Here is a 16,494-nt window from a genome sequence, read left to right on the forward strand (position 1 = left end):
GCTAGTTTAAGATTATTGATTATGAAATTTGTAAATCTATATTGAAATGCAGTTGATGTTTGCATTTAATGTGACTGTATTTTGGAGGAAAAAAACTTCCTTATTGATTTGTGGTCTGATTTTATTCAGATTTGTGTCAAATGTTCTCCAGTGAAGTTTAATGTACAAGGGCCTCCTGCACCATGCCAATAAGCATTAAAAAGTCAGATTTTTCCTAATGTGGCAGTGTAAACATGTGACTGACCGACTAAATGATTTACCAAATATTTGAGCAGTATAAAAAGTCAGGTGTACCTAATGTACAGCTGTTATCAATTGCTCTGGTCTGGTACACTAGATATCTTTTTTTGGAAGGATGGGAAGAGAGTAAAACAAGTCATCTGTTAAACACATAGCTTGATTAGTTGGATGGCTTTACAGTATGTGTTTTGATAGAAGTCTCCATGATTGCCCATAGCTTGGGCAAGTTTTGAGTGCTGTTATGAAAGCATTACATTGTAGAATGTGACGTCTTGAAGTTTTAACATTTCTAAAGTCCATTGCCTTTCATGGGTCTAGTAACATAAATAATCCATTAAGCATACGTGTCTTAACTTAGTGGAATAAGTTTGATTTGCTACTCCGCAACATAATCTAGTAATGTAAAGGGCCCTGTGGTAATTTGCTGAGGAAAGGTTATGTGATTCAACCACAGTTGCTAAGTGGTTTGGCGAAGTGTAGTTAGTGGTGTTTGATTCAACTTTCATAAAGTTTTAAATGCATTGACAGTAGCTTTTTAATTTTTGAGATTTAGCAGAAATTCATGGTGTGTATATTTGTATCAAATGTATCCTGTTGCAGTAGACTGAATTGCTTTACTGATGGATTGCATAAACTTACTTATGTACAAGGCTATTTTAGTTTTTTTTTGTACTGTGTGTATTCGAATTCAATGTAACTATATTTAGACGCAAGATTTTGGCATGTTTGAGCTAAGCTTCATTGATATGACCTACGCGGTTGAGTTGGCTTCTGAAAACCTGAGTTTAATGTGAGTTGCATTCTCATTGGGCATTGTTCGTAGAATTGCTAATTCTATGTTTTTAGGTGGTACAGCTTTAAAAGTGGGCTTGCACTTTTGTTTTGAATGCTTGTGTTTCTAGCTTTTAATATGCTGAATGAGTGAAAAGTAACAACCAAATCAGGTTCACAGTCAATCCACACCTATTATAGAATCTTACAGGACAGAAGGAGGCCATTTGGCCCATCATGCCTTTGCCAGTTCTTTGAAAGAGCTGTCCAATTTAGTCCCACCCTTTTCCCCACAACACTGCAAATTAGTCCTCTTCAAGTACATGTCCAATTACCGTTGAAAGTTCCTATGGAATCTGTTTCCACCACTCTTGGGTAGTGCGTTCCATATCTTAACAACCCTCTGAGGAAAATTTCCCCTCTAGTTCTTTTGCCAATTATTTTAAATCTGTGACCTCTGGTTACCAACCCACTTGCCAAAGGAAACAATTTCTCACCTGCTGTATCAAAACCTCATATAATTTTGAATATCTCTATTGGGTCTCCTTTGCACAATTTGCTCAAACTCGAAAATAGGCTAAACTCAGCCATTTTGTATGTCAGAAATATGAATGTGCTAATTATGGAATTTTACCATTGCTCAGTGGAAAAGTTAAAATGGTCAGATTTGATATGGACTGGTCATAAATTTGATTTGTAGGAAAAATTGCTTTTGCTGTGGATGGATAGGGTGCAATATAAAAGAGAGAGATACTGAACTTTAAATTTTGTTGTTTGGCTCAGAGCTTCCTTTTCATTGCGTGAGTCTGTTTTCCTCGGTGTAAAGGTAGTTTCCACTGGGTTGTGGGATGATCTGAGTTGCATACCGTACAGCTGCTGCAAGTGCCTGTCAGTGATCTGCCAACAAGATTTGCGTTTCTGTAGGGGTGGGACTGTGCCTGCAAATTTTTCTTCCAGATAAAGTGCTCCATCTAGTGGCTCTAGTTGAAGCTTGTCCAGTAAGTGCATGTTAACTTTAATACTGTTAAAAAGATTAAAATTGGTGACTACCTGACTAGAAGTCTTGATAGCAAACTGCTAACTCCTGCACTGGCAAAATGTGGTGCAGTGAAAGTATTAAACGTCAGCAAACTTGTAATTTAATTAAAAAAATATTCTCAAGATGCCGAGTTTCAATAAAAAAGGAAACTGACAGCCCTCCATTAACTTGCCTAATTTGGTGTTTGTGTGAACCTAGACTGTAACATTCAGCAGAATTATCAACTGTGCAGAGCATTGTTGCTGAGCCTGATTTTTATCCTGACCCCCCCAAATCCATCGATTTGAACTCTGCGGTAGTGATCACTGGATAGTAATCAGGAGTGGGGACTCGAGCTGATCTTTTCTACTCCATCCTCCAAAAGTCACTTGTCGGTTTTTATTCCCTGACTAAGATCAGCTAATTCAGCAAAAATGGGTGGAGATTTTCCAGTCTGTCATTGTGCCTCACCAAACAGTGTATTTATGTACTAAGCTTTGGGTAGCAGATAATTCACTTCTGTTGGTTATACGCTGCAGGTTCTGGAATGCCCAACCCTTGGCAAACTGATTTATTTTGATGAATAAAATATTAGAGGACTAAATATGGGGAAAATATGATGCAATCACTTGCCTGGTGTGATTAGATGTATTTCCAATCAGGAATTTTGCAGATGGATAAAGGTTTTTGTACTTTTAAAAATAGTACACCACAGTATAACTTTTATGTCTGGGCTGCAGACCAAATCTGGCCCACCTCTTGATCTTATCTGGCCCCTGAAGCTCTGCTGTTTGATCTCTTGCACTGGTTCAAATAGTTGATTGTCAGTATGTTTGTGAGACATTTCAGTGCAGTAGGTTGCCATGTAGCTCCCACTGTTAGCAGCTTTCTTCAATTGGGACCTACCTCCAGAACTCAAAATACCGTAAGTCCAGATTGAGGAAGGAGTGTTGCCTGGGAACGGGAACATCATGTCAATTCTGTCCACTCCTGCTGTCCAAATTATATTTTTTTAAAAAAATTCGAGTTCCACCAGCAGATCATCTGTTTCACTGGTGGGCTTTTCAGAGGTGAGTGCTTTTTGTTAATCATGCTCTTGTCACTGTGCTTGTCTGTACTGGGATTGGAAGTGGGCAGAAAGATGGCCCATCTTGGAGCAATTGCTTGATTCGGGGTCAAAGCTTAAAGCTGTGAATGTATGTACGTTGCCTTTCTGAATAAACTCCAACCCCTCGACCACCCTGGCAAATGCTACCTTCACTAGGATCCCATGCTGCAACTGTAGTGCCAACTGATGCTGTTGCATTTCACTGGCCACAGTTGTAGAGATGGGTAAAAACTGGAGAAATGGAGAAAAGTAATCGTAAGCAAAGTGAGAGATAAGTGAAGAGGAAGAGAGCAGTTTAGGGTGCTTTTGTAACCCAGCTTTAGCATTGACGCAAAATGGTTTCTGTACCCTTAATCGGATGTGTCACGAGGATCTGGTCTACGCTAAAAGATTGGACATCCCTGCAGTAAAATGCTTGGATTGATGTATTATAACCATATTATTTTGCACCATTTAGCGTAAACTGTGTATTTACCAGTAGAGTCCCCACCCCCCATTTACACCGTCCCCACTTATCCTTGACAGCCACCTATATCGGGCAAATGGTGTTAACCATTTGTCTTACCAATGACGTCAATTACAATTGAGCACACCGATTATTTCGGCCAGTTCAAGCAGCTGTTCGCACCTTGATAAAGTGCGATTACCTGTTGTTAAATCCTTTCTGGCAGCACTGCCGTCCTCAGTCACCTCAAACACCACCCCCACCCTCACCGGTGGGCTCTAGAACTCCTGCGATTGCTGCTTAGAAACATTTACCTGCTGTAGTGAGGAAGCTGACCGGAAGTGCAACTGATTGGACTGCTGCATGCTTCAGCCCCATTCAACTCTGTGACTTTGATTCTAGTGCAGGTAATAGCAATGTTCAGCTCCCCACACACACAACTAGATTCCTTGCCAAAGCATATTCTCCAGTCTTCCCTTATGGTATGCTGTAATCATATTTAATTATTTTACTGGGAGCGGCTGAGAAGTGGATAAACAGTAAATCATTTGAGTGAAGATTGTAATACATAATCACAACAGTTTATTCCCGGAATCCTTTGAAAGAACTTGCATTTATATAACGCCTTTCATGACCGCCGGACGTTTCAAAGTGCTTTACAGCCTATAAAGTACTTTTGAAGTAGTCACTGTTGTAATGTACCAGAACTGTTGCATCTACCAGAAAATGCATCGATGCTGCAATGATTAAGGGACAGAAAGCAGAGAATAGTGATGAATGGTTGTTTTTCCAGACTGGAGGAAGTATACAGTAGTGTTCCCCAGGGGTTGGTATTAGGGCCACTGCTCTTTTAATATATTAATGATGATCCGAACTTGGGTTTACATGGCATAATTTCAAAGTTTGCAGATGATACGAAACTCAGAAATGTAGCAAACAATGAGGAGGATAGTAACAGACTTCAGAAGGACATAGTGGTGAAATGGGCAGGCACATGGCAGATGAAAATTAACAGAAGTGTGAAGTGATTCATTTTAGTAGGAAGAATGAGGAGAGGCAATATGAACTAAGTGATACAATTTTAAAGGGTGTGCAGGAAGAGCGAGACTTGGGGGTGTATATAAACAAATCTTTGAAGGTGATGGGACAAGTCGAGAAGGCTGTTAAAACATATGGGATCCTTGGCTTTATTAATAGAGGAATAGAGTACAAAAGCAAGGAAGTTATTCTAAACCTTTATAAAACACTGGTTAGACCTCAGATGGCGTATTGTGTTCAATTCTGGGCACCACACTTTAGGAAGGATGTCAAGGCCTTGGAGAGGGTGTAGAAGAGATTTACGAAAATGGTATTAGGGATGAGGGACTTCAGTTATGTGGAGAGACTGGAGAAGCTGGGGTTGTTCTCCTTGGAGCAGCGAAGGTTAAAAAGATTTGATAGAAATGTTCAGAATCATGAGTGGTTTTGATAGAGTAAATAAAGAGAAACTGTTTCCAGTGGCAGAAGGTAACCAGAGGACACAGATTAAGGTGATTGGGAAAAGAACCAGAGGCGACATGACGACATTTTTTGCACAGCGAGTTGTTACGATCTGGAAAGCATTGCCTGAAATGGTGGTGGAAGCAGATTCACTAGTATCATTCAAAACGGTAAATATTGAAGGGAAAACATTTACAGGGCTATGGGGAAAGAGCAAGGGAGTGGGACTAAGGCTACTTAATAGTGCTCAGATATGGCAAGGACATTGAGTTGGAGGGCTCTATTTAAATATTTAATTGATTGACATAAACACTATCTTTTTTGAGTTTTTTGTTTAAATGGTGAATCAGATGCAGGATAGGAGCAGGAGTAGACCATTCGGCCCCTCGAGCCTGCTCTGCCATTCAATGAGATCATGGCTGATCATCCAAATTCAGTACCCTGTCCCTGTTTTCTCCCTATATCCCTTGATCCCTTTAACGTTAAGAAATATATTTAACTCCTTCTTGAATATATTTAATGAATTGGCCTCAACTGCCTTCTGTGGTAGAGAATTCCACAGGTTCACCACTCTCTGGGTGAAGAAATTCCTCCTCATCTCAGTCCTAAATAGCTTACCCCTTATCCTTAGACTGTGACCCCTGGTTCTGGATTCCCCTGCCATCGGGAACATCCTTCCTGCATCTAGTCTGTCTAGTCCTGTTAGAATTTTATAAGTTTCAATGAGATCCCCTCTCATTCTTCTAAACTCTAGCGAAATATAAGCCTAATCGACCCAATCTCTCCTCATACGTCATTCCTGCCATCCCAGGTATCAATCTGCTGAATCTTCGCTACACTCGCCATGGCAAGAACATCCTTCCTCAGATAAGGTGACCAAAACTGCACACAATACTCAAGGTGTGGTCTCACCAAGGCCCTGTACAACTGCAGCAAGACATCCTTGGCCCTGTACAACTGCAGCAAGACATCCTTGCTCCTGTACTCGAATCCTCTCGCTATGAAGGCCAACATGTTACTTGCCTTCTTAACCGTCTGCTGCACCTGCATGCTTACCTTCAGCGACTGGTGCACAAGGACACCCAGGTCTCGTTGCACTTCCCCTTTTCCCAATCTATTGCCGTTCAGATAATCTGTCTTCCTGTTTTTGCCACCGAAGTGGATAACCTTGCATTTATCCACATTATACTGCATTTGCTATATATATTGTGAATAGCTGGGGTCCTAGCACCGATCCCAGCGGTACCCCACTAGTCACTGCCTGCCACTCGGAAAAAGATCTGTTTCCTGCTGGACTAGTTTTGATTGCCTAGAGGGATTGGAGAGGAATTTTCCAGTGTTTTTTGATCTGTTTTTTGCCTCTGCCAGGAGACTAGATGGTACTTCGGGGGTAAGGTGTCTCTTGGCATGATGCACAAGGCATCACAATTGTATGGGACAGGCTAGACAGACCACCTGATATTTTCTTGTCTGATGTTTTCATATGTTCTCTTCCTCCTCCACCATTTCTAAGGGTTCTGAATCAACCTGCACAGTTGAAATGCAAAAAAGGTTGACGTGCTTACTGTTATTATTTGACAGCTGCACCTTTATTAATTAAATTGGTCACAGCTTCTTGTTGCATCTGTTTTAAGTAGTAATGGCCAGTCACCTGTATTAGTAGACTAAGGATTGCCTCTGGCCCTTTGTCATCAACTGTTTGGGTTTTGTTCTGTTTTTTGTTTAAGTTGTGTTTCAAATTGTATGCCTGTAGGTTCCAGTTGCTAGTAAATGGGAAAAAGAAAATGTTGCTTCTGGGATTCTAGGCCCTGGTAGCTGGATCCCAAGCGGTTTTCCCAACTTACCCCTACAGTGGACTTTCTCTTCTAACAGCTGTTGTAGAAATGCAGACAGATACCTGATTAGTTACTCACTTGGAGCCCTTTGTTGATACTTCCAAAAAAGACCAAATCTGAAGAGGTACACTGTAGGTGGAGTTATATGTAGCATGCTATTACTGATTGGTAACGTTGCGACTATAATACATTTATGGTATGATTTATATTGGATCATGGATGTTCTAATATCTCTAATCAATTTTCTTTTGCGATAGAGCACAACTTGTGCTGGGCCCTCCCTCCCTCAAATGGGTTTAAGCTTGTGTATTGAGTCTGAATTGGTTTTCAAAATGTTGCCAGGACTGGAGAATTGTAGCTATGAGGAAAGATTGGATAGGCTGGGGTTATTTTCTTCAGAACAGAGGAGGCTGAGGGGAGACTTGATTGAGGTGTATAAAATCATGAGGGGCCTAGAGTGGATAGGAAGGACCCATTTCCCTTAGCAGAGCTGTCGATAACAACAGTAGCATTGATTTAAAGTAGTTGGTAGAAGGATTAGAGGGAGTTGAGAACTTTCTTTCACCCAGAGGGTGGTGGGGGTCTGAAACTCGCTGGCAGAGGCAGAAACCCTCGTCGCATTTAAAAAGTACTTGGCTATGCACTTGAAGTGCCGTAACCTACAAGGCTACGGGCCAAGAGCTGGAAAGTGGGATTAGGCGGGATAGCTCTTCTTCAACCGGCACAGACGTGATGGGCTGAATGGCCTCCTTCTGTGCCGTAAATTTCTATGATTGATTTTCTATGAAAACAAATAATACCAAGTGTAAGGAATTGCGTGGTTAATGACTATATATGGATAATTTAGCTCCCTTGCAGGTAATGCCCAGTTACTCCTGAAAACGAGTTCACTTGTTCAAACATAATATTCAAAACAAAAGCCAGAAATAGTTGCACAAGCTTCAGGTACGTTTTTGTATTTCCAGTTTATCTTAAACTGGAGTGTTGGACCACTGTACATTCTTTCTGCAATGAATACATGAAGTTGCTACAGTACTGGATTCTTGTAGTATTTTAATTGACTCTCAATAGGGGTTAAAAAAATTAACATGTTCATTTTTAAGGATTTGAATACCATTGCTTAAAATACATGTTTAAAAATCACGCTGTTTTTATAAAAATAGATCTTAATTCAGCAGGTTCTGTCTTCATTTTGCATGATGTGTACCAGCAGGCCAGTCACATCTGTTAACTGTACCATGTGCTGCTTAGGAAACTGGGTCAGACTGCAGGTGGGTTGGAGCACACAGCTGCAGTTTACTCAGCATGCTCGCATTCAAAATGGTGGCTTTAGCAGCTAATCTACTTCTAACATGTCTATTTGGCAGAATTGCAATAATAAGAAACAAATTCCTTTTTCAATTTTAGCTAGCACTCCTTCGTAGTGTCTTAAACACAAAATTGACTTAGCTTTGTGGTTTCAAGAAGTGAGAATGCAGCTTTTAAATGCTTTTCCCGATGTACTGTATTTTAGCCAGATGTTAATGAGAAATATGTGGCCACATAAAGCCAGTACATGCCAGTTAACTGCACCCTGTTAATAGCAATGTTTGTTTAATAGGAATATTTGCTCAGCCACGGATTAATTCCTCATGACTTCTAATGGAAAAACTGCTGGCTTGTAGGAACAGTTTAGAGCGGAATTGCTGCTTTATAGGGAACACGCATTGCAGCTGATCCATTATTGAATTATCAGATGTAAGTATTTTTGACAAATAAATGATCACTGTTTATGTAGTTGAATATTATCTTTTGTATTTGTATGTATCAAATTTGGTACACGGTGTGTGCATTTGAGCAAAAATTTAATGATGTCCATGCCCCTATGGGTAAACTTGTAGTATTGCCTGTAGTACCAGTTTTGCCTGTAGGGGCACTATGTTGGGAGCTTTTCAATGTAGTATGTTGCATCTTGTTTGTCACACATTCACCCAGCCTCGCATCCCAGATAGAAGCGATTGTACGGAGACAGATCTTGAATCTGTCTCTAATCAGCAGTAAGATGAAAAAGTGAAATGTCTACCTCTGGCAGCAGTCACTGGAGTGCCGATATACTCAGCAGCCTGAAGACTCCTTTCTCTTCACCGAAAAGAATCGTGTGCCCCATAAGCTGTTTGTGCTCGCTGCTGCAACTCCCGATCAATGCATGGTCTGCTTGTCTCCTCTGTTCAACTCATTTGTGGGTTGGCTCTCAGTGCTCTTTGGCCAGTTGTGTGCCTGTAGCTGCCTGTCCCATTTAATCAGTAACCCATTACCCACTTCCATTGGTGACATTGCTTTTGTCACCTTATGCTCAGCATGGCCCAATTACCCTCCCCCTTCTAACCCCACAGCATTTGTGTTGTGTAAGCAATTGACTCGAATGATCTGAGTTTTAACCTTGGTCTGCGTAGGAGCAGACACCGTCCCCCGCCCCAATATAGAAAAGTCATTTGTACCTGTGTTTCTCCCAAGCATTAACTGTAGTTGGTTGAGGGGGATGCTCCTAGACCATGCCAAAGCCACTTTTAAGCTAGGAGTTGCACAGGAGCAGGTTGTGATAACATTTGTACTCTATATAACCTTGTTTGGTACCTTTCAACTGTAAATTAATTAAGATCAAGAATTGGGAATAGCTGTGTGAACATCTGTGGAGCCTTTCAGAGTTCAAGTATGCTTCTCACAGGGTTTATTGAAACTGTGTTCTTAAATTTTCCCTTTAGTTAGTGAAGCCCAGTGAAGGAAAAGTGTTGGGAATGATGTGCATTTGTAAGTATTTTTCTGATCATCTGACAGTGACATGGTCACTTACTGATACCAGCCTTTGTTTCATTTCCAGAACTTCTTTAATTTAAAAAAAAAACTGAATTCAAATTCACAAACTGCCATAGTGGGGTTTGAACTTGTGTTTTTTGGGTTCTTAGTCTAGGCCTCTGGATTACTAGTCTAGTAACAGGATAAGAGTTTAGGATGAGCTGAAATTTATGGAGGATGAAAGGTTGGACAGGAGAGCTTTGGAATAGTCTAGTCTGGAGGTGACACAAGTCTGATGTGCTGAGGGAGGGGTGGTTGACGCCATAGAGATGGCAGTAGGTAGCCTTTGTGATAGAGAAGTTATGGGGTCGGAAGCTCAGCTCGGGGTCGAATAGGGCAACGAGTTTGTGAACAGTGTAGTTCAACGAACGGAATTGGTGGATGGAATCGGTGGCAAGCGGATGGAGTTTGTGGTGGGACCTGAAGACTATGCCTTCGGTCTTCCTAAATTGCGGTTTATCAAAGTCTGGATGCTGGACAAGCAGTAAGATAGCATAGGGACAGCGGAGGGGTCGAGAGAAGTGGGGGAGAGGTAGTCCTGGCTGTTATGAGCAAACATGTGTAAGCTGATTTTTGTCTTTTTAAGATGGGGGCAGTAGGTAGATGAGGAAGTTTGTGGTTCGTGACCATTTCTGGCTGCTGAACTTTTTAGATGCCTGGGAAAGTCCTGTATGGGCTAGTGATTTTGAAACATTGTCCTGCATGGGTGGGGCTGAGTTCTCGTCCTGCCTGAAATGTTTGCCATTGGTGATGCCTGCTACCTTTTGGAGGTGCTGGTGGAAGAACATCTCTCTGTATTTCCAGCATTCTCTTGAAGCAAGAGCACTGTCATTTAGTTTACACTCTGCAGTTGAAGTTGGCTTCACTGAGGGCTTGGGTTGAGATGACTCCTCAATGGAAAATTCTCTGCTGTCTGGTAAAGCAGTAAAAGTATATTTTATAACATTTAAAATTGCAACACAAGATTTTTGTATGCAACATTGTAGGAAAGATTTGGAAAACCTTGACTTTGCTGTTGTGAAAGGTTTACTGATTTCACAATGACTTAAAAGTTTGTAGCATTTTCACCTCTGAGTTAGGTTGTAGGTTTCAAGTTCAAGACCCACTGGATTTGAGTATATAATTTAGGTTGACACTTGTAACATGGAGGGGTTGCTGCACTGCCAGAGAGACGTTGAATTGAGGCTCTGTTTTAATTTAACAAACTGTCCTATAGCACTATTTGAAGATGGGCAGGGAGTTCTAACCAACATTCCTATCTCAACCGACCCCACCTAAAACATAATCCTATCAATTATTTATTTTATTTGTGGGACCTTGCACTGTGCAAATTGGCTGGGGTCTTTGCTGAGCAAAGTGACGGTAATACATTGTATAAATGCAAGTTCTTATTTTTTAGCAAAGATATTATTGCAATTCTTGGTGACTAACATTTATACTATTTTCCCACAATGAAGGTGAATCCATTTGTGCACCACCTCATGGTTTGTATCAGAAGGTGGGTAGAGAATGGGTTACCTGCTTGTTCTCTAGACTGGAGAAAATATCTTGATGTAACATTTGCATAGGCCTTGGCCTTTTTAGGAGGAAATGTGGTCTAAAATGAAAGGGAAGCTGAGCAAGCAGCTAGTGCTGATTCACGCTACATTTAAGCAGCATGTGATCCATAACAACTGATGCAAGGCAGGGATGAGTGGGCATAGTTTAATTAACCTTTCAGTGTTTCTGAAGAATCTGAGGAAATGTAATGTCATTGATTTGGAATTTTTTTTGGAACTGGTTTACTGCTATAATACTAAATTTGGGAATACTGTTTTATCTACCTTGTATGTTCTGATATGGCATACAGAGGTGTCAGCTAGCTAGGAAGATGTTTAAAGTCCAACAGCACTCCAGTAAGCCTGATCTTTCTCGTGTCTAAACATTGCTGGTAAAAGATGGTGTTTATTGAAACGTCTTGCGCTCGTAGTGTTATACTTTTTTCCAAAGGTTTCACACGATGATGTGGCCGCTGAGGTGCCACACCTCTAAAGCTTCATATGTCCATAGGTCAAAATTTTTTTTTTCTTAATAGCTACTTTTCAAAAAAATTCTCTGATCTGATTTGTCCCCCCATAATTACCATAAATTACCATGTTTTAAAAAAAAAACTCTAAACTGCTCAAATGATTTCCTCATACTATTCTTCACCTGAAGGTATATACATAGCTAAAAATAAGATGTATAACATGAATGCACACACTTGGGTAATCCTAAAAGAAAATTGCTAAAGTTCCCCATGCAATTGGTTATTGTTAATGTTAGAAATGCTAAGAAGTTCTGCCACATGGGTCTGGGCTTGGGTTCTAGATTTCACCTGGGCCTTGGGTGCTGGGGATTCCCAGCTGCTGTGGAAAAATTGAGAAGCATCTTGAGAGCTTTGCCCTGCTCCTGTGGAGCTGCCATACCCAGTTTACAATCTGGCATAAAAGTTACAAATGGCACAAGCATGAGCTGTGAGCTTACACCATGAAGTAAACATTCTGAGGCACGGGTGTTGGGGTGACATTTCCCTTTGTCACTGAGGGGGACTGATGTTCCTGCTAAGGCCCGAGAGGGATCAGTGAAGTGCTCTGCTGACCTCAGGATATTCTGACTGGAGTTGGGCCAACCAGGCAAACAACTACCTGTTTAGGTGCTGATTATTTGGACACTAAGCCAATTAAGGAAACCTTATGTGGTTTTGAAGTCTCGAGTCTCTTATGCACTTGCATGCTTCCACCAATGTGTTGAATTACTTTTTTATTTTTCATATATCAGCTATTCGTCAAGAAGAAAACTTAATGGCCCGGATTTTCGGGGGCCACTGACAGCGTACACTATGCGTACATGGCCGTAAGTGCCCCGCAAGTTCCAGGTTCCCGCATGCGGGAAAACCCGGAACCTGCGACCTATCAAGTTTCAGCTTGAGGGATCCTCCGCATCTCCGGGAAATGGATGTTTGCTGGTGGCAAGTTGGGCTATTTGCCCAGTGAATACCCATGAAACTCTTACGCCTGGTAAAAGCAGGCATAGGACTGCCTTTTACCAGCGCAAGAGTTTAAATAAATATAAAATAAAAAATAAAAAATTATTTAAACATAAAAACTTTATTAGTTATAGGTTACTTTTAGCCCCTTTAAAATGTTTAAATTTATTTTTCAAAATTCAATTTTTGTTTTAAATGTTTAATTGTGTTTTAATTTTTTTTACATGTAATTTATTTTTATTTAACTGGTGTGTAATTGTGTTCTTTAGGGGATTCCTTATTGGGATTCTGTACGTAAATGGACTCCCCATAAGCGTAATAGGGTTCCCCTTTTTTATTGGTTGGCCTGGCCCACGTGATCCCAGGGGTGCTTGTGAACCGCATGCACCCCGGGATGCGTGGGTCTTTACGCATGCGTACGCGTAGAGGCCCAGGACCGCGAGTCTACGAACCTTTGGAACCATCAGGTAGGTTTGTACTTTTCTTGTGGTTCGGAGGCATTCGCCTGCTGGAAGCCCCTGACTTCAAATTCAGGCCCAATATTTGTAGCTTTAAGCAATGCAGAAGCTATGGATTTGTGTAGGGATTTCCATATTGCTTTTTTTAATGTAATCTATTGATCATAGTGAACTATTCTCCTTTAAAACTAACTTTGTCTTGAATCTAGTGGAAAGAAAAAAGTAAATTGCAGTTACAGTTCACTTCACGGAGTTTCGGGATATAGGAAGTGAGTTTCGGGATATAGTTTTTACCAACTTACAAGTATGTGAGGTGAAAATGAGTTTTAATCTTTTCCAGTTTGGAGCATAGTTTTAGATACTGTACTTCTGCCTCCAACAGCCCCCCACTCCGCCCCCCCCCCCCCCCCCCCCCCAATCATCTTTCCCATAAGGTTTTTTCTCCTTTTGTGGTATTGTCCTACGGGTGCTAATAACCCCTTGGTACCTTGCCCAAGTGGCCATTTTTAGTGCTAATTTGAAATGAGGCTGAGCCCTAAAACCGATCCTGGGATAGTTATCTTTCAATCCTGTTTTAAAATGCCATTCTTGATACACTTTCTAGCTTTTGTTGAGTTAATTTTGATGATTGAGTTGTGTTTAGTTCGGAAAAACTTGGGAGTGATGAGTGCAGAAATGGTTTTCATTTGCTTTGATGCCCACAGAGATTGCAATTTTAAAGGACTTTACTTTTTTAAAAGATGGCGCTTTATTATGCTGAACTCCACTAATGGCATTTATGTTTCCACTTTGCTCTGGAACTAAATTTGATATAGAAATTGGTGCTCCTGCATCTGCAGCCATTCTTTTAATGCAGTGTAGATGATTTTTGGGGGATGGGCATAGATGTTGTTCACCTCGTCCTGACCATCTTGAGTCACAGAAGAGTATTACTGGTAGGCAAATGTTCTGGGATGCTGACTCCTATCAACAGATGTTCTTTGCAACCTGCTGACATAAAGTTTGAAATTCAACACCCCACTATTACTCATGACAGTAACCAGCAGCTTCCATGAAGGTTTGCTGAATAACAGCCAGTAGTGGAACCTTGGATGATATTCTCTCTCCCCTATCCCTTCCTGTGCACTTCCCCACAGCTTAGTATCTCTATTGCCGCCCTGGCTGAGAACTGCTAACTCAGCACTGGCCAAAGATTAAACATCAGATGTTTGTGGTTGCTAGCTCAGCAGCACACCCTGTGCTTCTATTACTGGGGGCTAGTGATGCCCATGGAGCTGTAAGTGTTATTGCTTCAGAAGAAGAGGAGAAGATAGGTGAATGTTGTGAGCATGGACAAAAAAGATGTATATTACCCAGGTGTTGTATTGTAATGGAAGTATAATGTTCACCACTTCTGATAGTTGTATAGTGGCTGAGAATAGGCTGGCAGATTGGCTTCTTGCTCTGCCAGTGTTTTTCCACAAGTTGCATGGATGGGCTGGGAGGGGGATGTTACAAGTGATGTGCAATTTTGATAGACTGCTTGTCTGAGAAGTGGCACTTGTTTCGACAAACCTCTTTCAGTGCAATGTGTTACTGGGGAGCTTAAGTTTTCTATACAGCTAAATTTATAAGATCTGCTCATGAATCCATATTTCAAATGTTATAAAATTCTAGCAGTTACTGCAGTTTTATTATAATAGTGCTATTTTCTTTTACATTTTAATGCATTTTCTAGTTCTAGTGTTTCTCACTCCCACAGAAAGGGGAACATGGATGATAGTATACTGTTTTTTTTTAAAGGGGCTGGAGGGTGGCATATCTATTGGTAATTTTTGCCACAGAAGAATATTGTGTTTTTACAGTGGTGGTGCCTATCAAATATTTGCTGGAATTTAGTTTACATTGACTTGGCATTCTTGCCCAAAGTTCTCGGTCACTAGCTGTTCAGTTTGCAGTGACTTGCTGTGTAGTATTGTGCCACACTAAAAATTTAGATAACTGGGTTTCTCAGTTTTAAGTTGGAAACAAAATGGATGGTCTTTTTAAAAATAAAAGTTTTGCACATATATTTCTGCGTAGTTTTTACTGTTACACTGATATACCAGAGTACAATTTTACAGTATTAACAATGCCGGACAAACAAAGCATCATGTTAATGAAATTGGTGACCCTTCTACCCAAGCTATCTTGAAGCTGTTGACTCTTTACTGAGCTACAGTTCCATGGGTGCTAGTAGTGACCCATTGGTTCCTTGGCTAAGTGACAATTCAGGCATGAGCCTCGACTTTTAACTGACACTTGATTGCAGGGTGCGCCACAGCTGAGTCTGCTCACGTTCACGTGCTCTTCCAACAGATTGTTGAATAATGATCGGGAAACCCCGCTGGTTTATTTATTCTCTCATCGTGCAGCCAGTTACTGTAGTGGCTAAAAACCCTGATCACATCTGGGACTTTCCTTGTCTGTTTGGATTATCTCCTCAGTGGTTAAATCTGGTTCATTGATGTTTTAAGTAACAACCTTTTTGTTTTTGGATAAACTAAGAACACTCGTTAAATGATTGTCACTGTACTAGGTTTTTGATTGGTTCCTGAAAAAGAATAAGCATGCCTAAACTTTGTGATGCTGCTATATAATCAATAGGGCAATCTGGTATGGCTTTAAAGACGCTTGTAACAGTGCAAAATACACCCATGCAACAGTAACCACACAAAGATAAACTGTGAAACTATAATGCTTGTAATTTTCTGAGAGCTTCTGATTTAGGTCTGTGGGCAGTTGCCAAGTGGAGGCTGTGTGTTGGTCCACAGGAAGAGAGGAAAAAGAAGTAAATCAATACTGGCCAATACTCATTGAACAGTGGGACCCTTTCAGTTATATGGAACCTGGCATAGCCCTGGAGAGAGAGAGAAAAGAACACGGCACTGAATCCTAGCTCCATGAACATTACACTAATGGGCATGCTGTATTTGCAAGTCATTATTATGTGTGGGTGGAGGGCTTGCACACACAACACACTTATGCCCAAAATTCCATGATCTTTTAAAGAATAATGAAGAAAGGACTTGCATTTGTACAGTGCCGTACATGATTTCAGGATGTTACAAAGCACTATAGCCACTGAAGTACTTTTGAAGTGTAGTCACTGTTGTGATGTGGGAAGCATGGCGGCCAATTTAGTCAGGGCATGGGAGAACTACCCTTCTCTTCGAATCGTGCCATGGGAACTTTTACATCCACCTGAGAGCGCAGGCGGGGCCTCGGTTTAACGCCTCATCCAAAAGACAGCACCTCTGACATTTCAGCACTTCCTCATTAC

General features: G+C 41.0%; 1 protein-coding gene and 1 long non-coding RNA gene across 11 annotated transcripts in view; one reads left to right on the forward strand and one right to left on the reverse strand.

Moving 5' to 3' along the window:
• The window catches only part of LOC147115692 (uncharacterized), an 89,196-nt gene extending 80,089 nt beyond the window's left edge, over nucleotides 1–9,107 (reverse strand). Inside the window, exon 1 of the long non-coding RNA XR_015078668.1 lies at nucleotides 8,959–9,107. This is a non-coding gene — a long non-coding RNA (uncharacterized LOC147115692). The remainder of the gene's footprint in view (nucleotides 1–8,958) is intronic.
• Nucleotides 1–16,494, forward strand: part of LOC147115693 (eukaryotic translation initiation factor 4 gamma 1-like) — a 123,602-nt gene that overhangs the window by 2,669 nt on the left and 104,439 nt on the right. For 5 of the 10 annotated variants that reach the window (XM_085990160.1, XM_085990167.1, XM_085990170.1 and 2 more), the window contains one exon: nucleotides 8,497–8,633. The exons of 2 other annotated variants lie outside the window; for them this stretch is intronic. The gene's annotated coding sequence lies outside the window, so the exon portion shown is untranslated. Of the gene's footprint in view, nucleotides 1–8,496; nucleotides 8,634–9,637; nucleotides 9,684–11,207; nucleotides 11,227–16,494 lie in introns of those variants that run through there. 3 more of the 10 variants (XM_085990161.1, XM_085990168.1, XM_085990162.1) reach the window with 2 other exon arrangements.

This window comes from Somniosus microcephalus, chromosome 6 (assembly GCF_052327205.1).
Source record: "Somniosus microcephalus isolate GS21.2 chromosome 6, FLI_Smic_1.0, whole genome shotgun sequence".
Taxonomy (NCBI): Eukaryota; Metazoa; Chordata; class Chondrichthyes; order Squaliformes; family Somniosidae; genus Somniosus; species Somniosus microcephalus.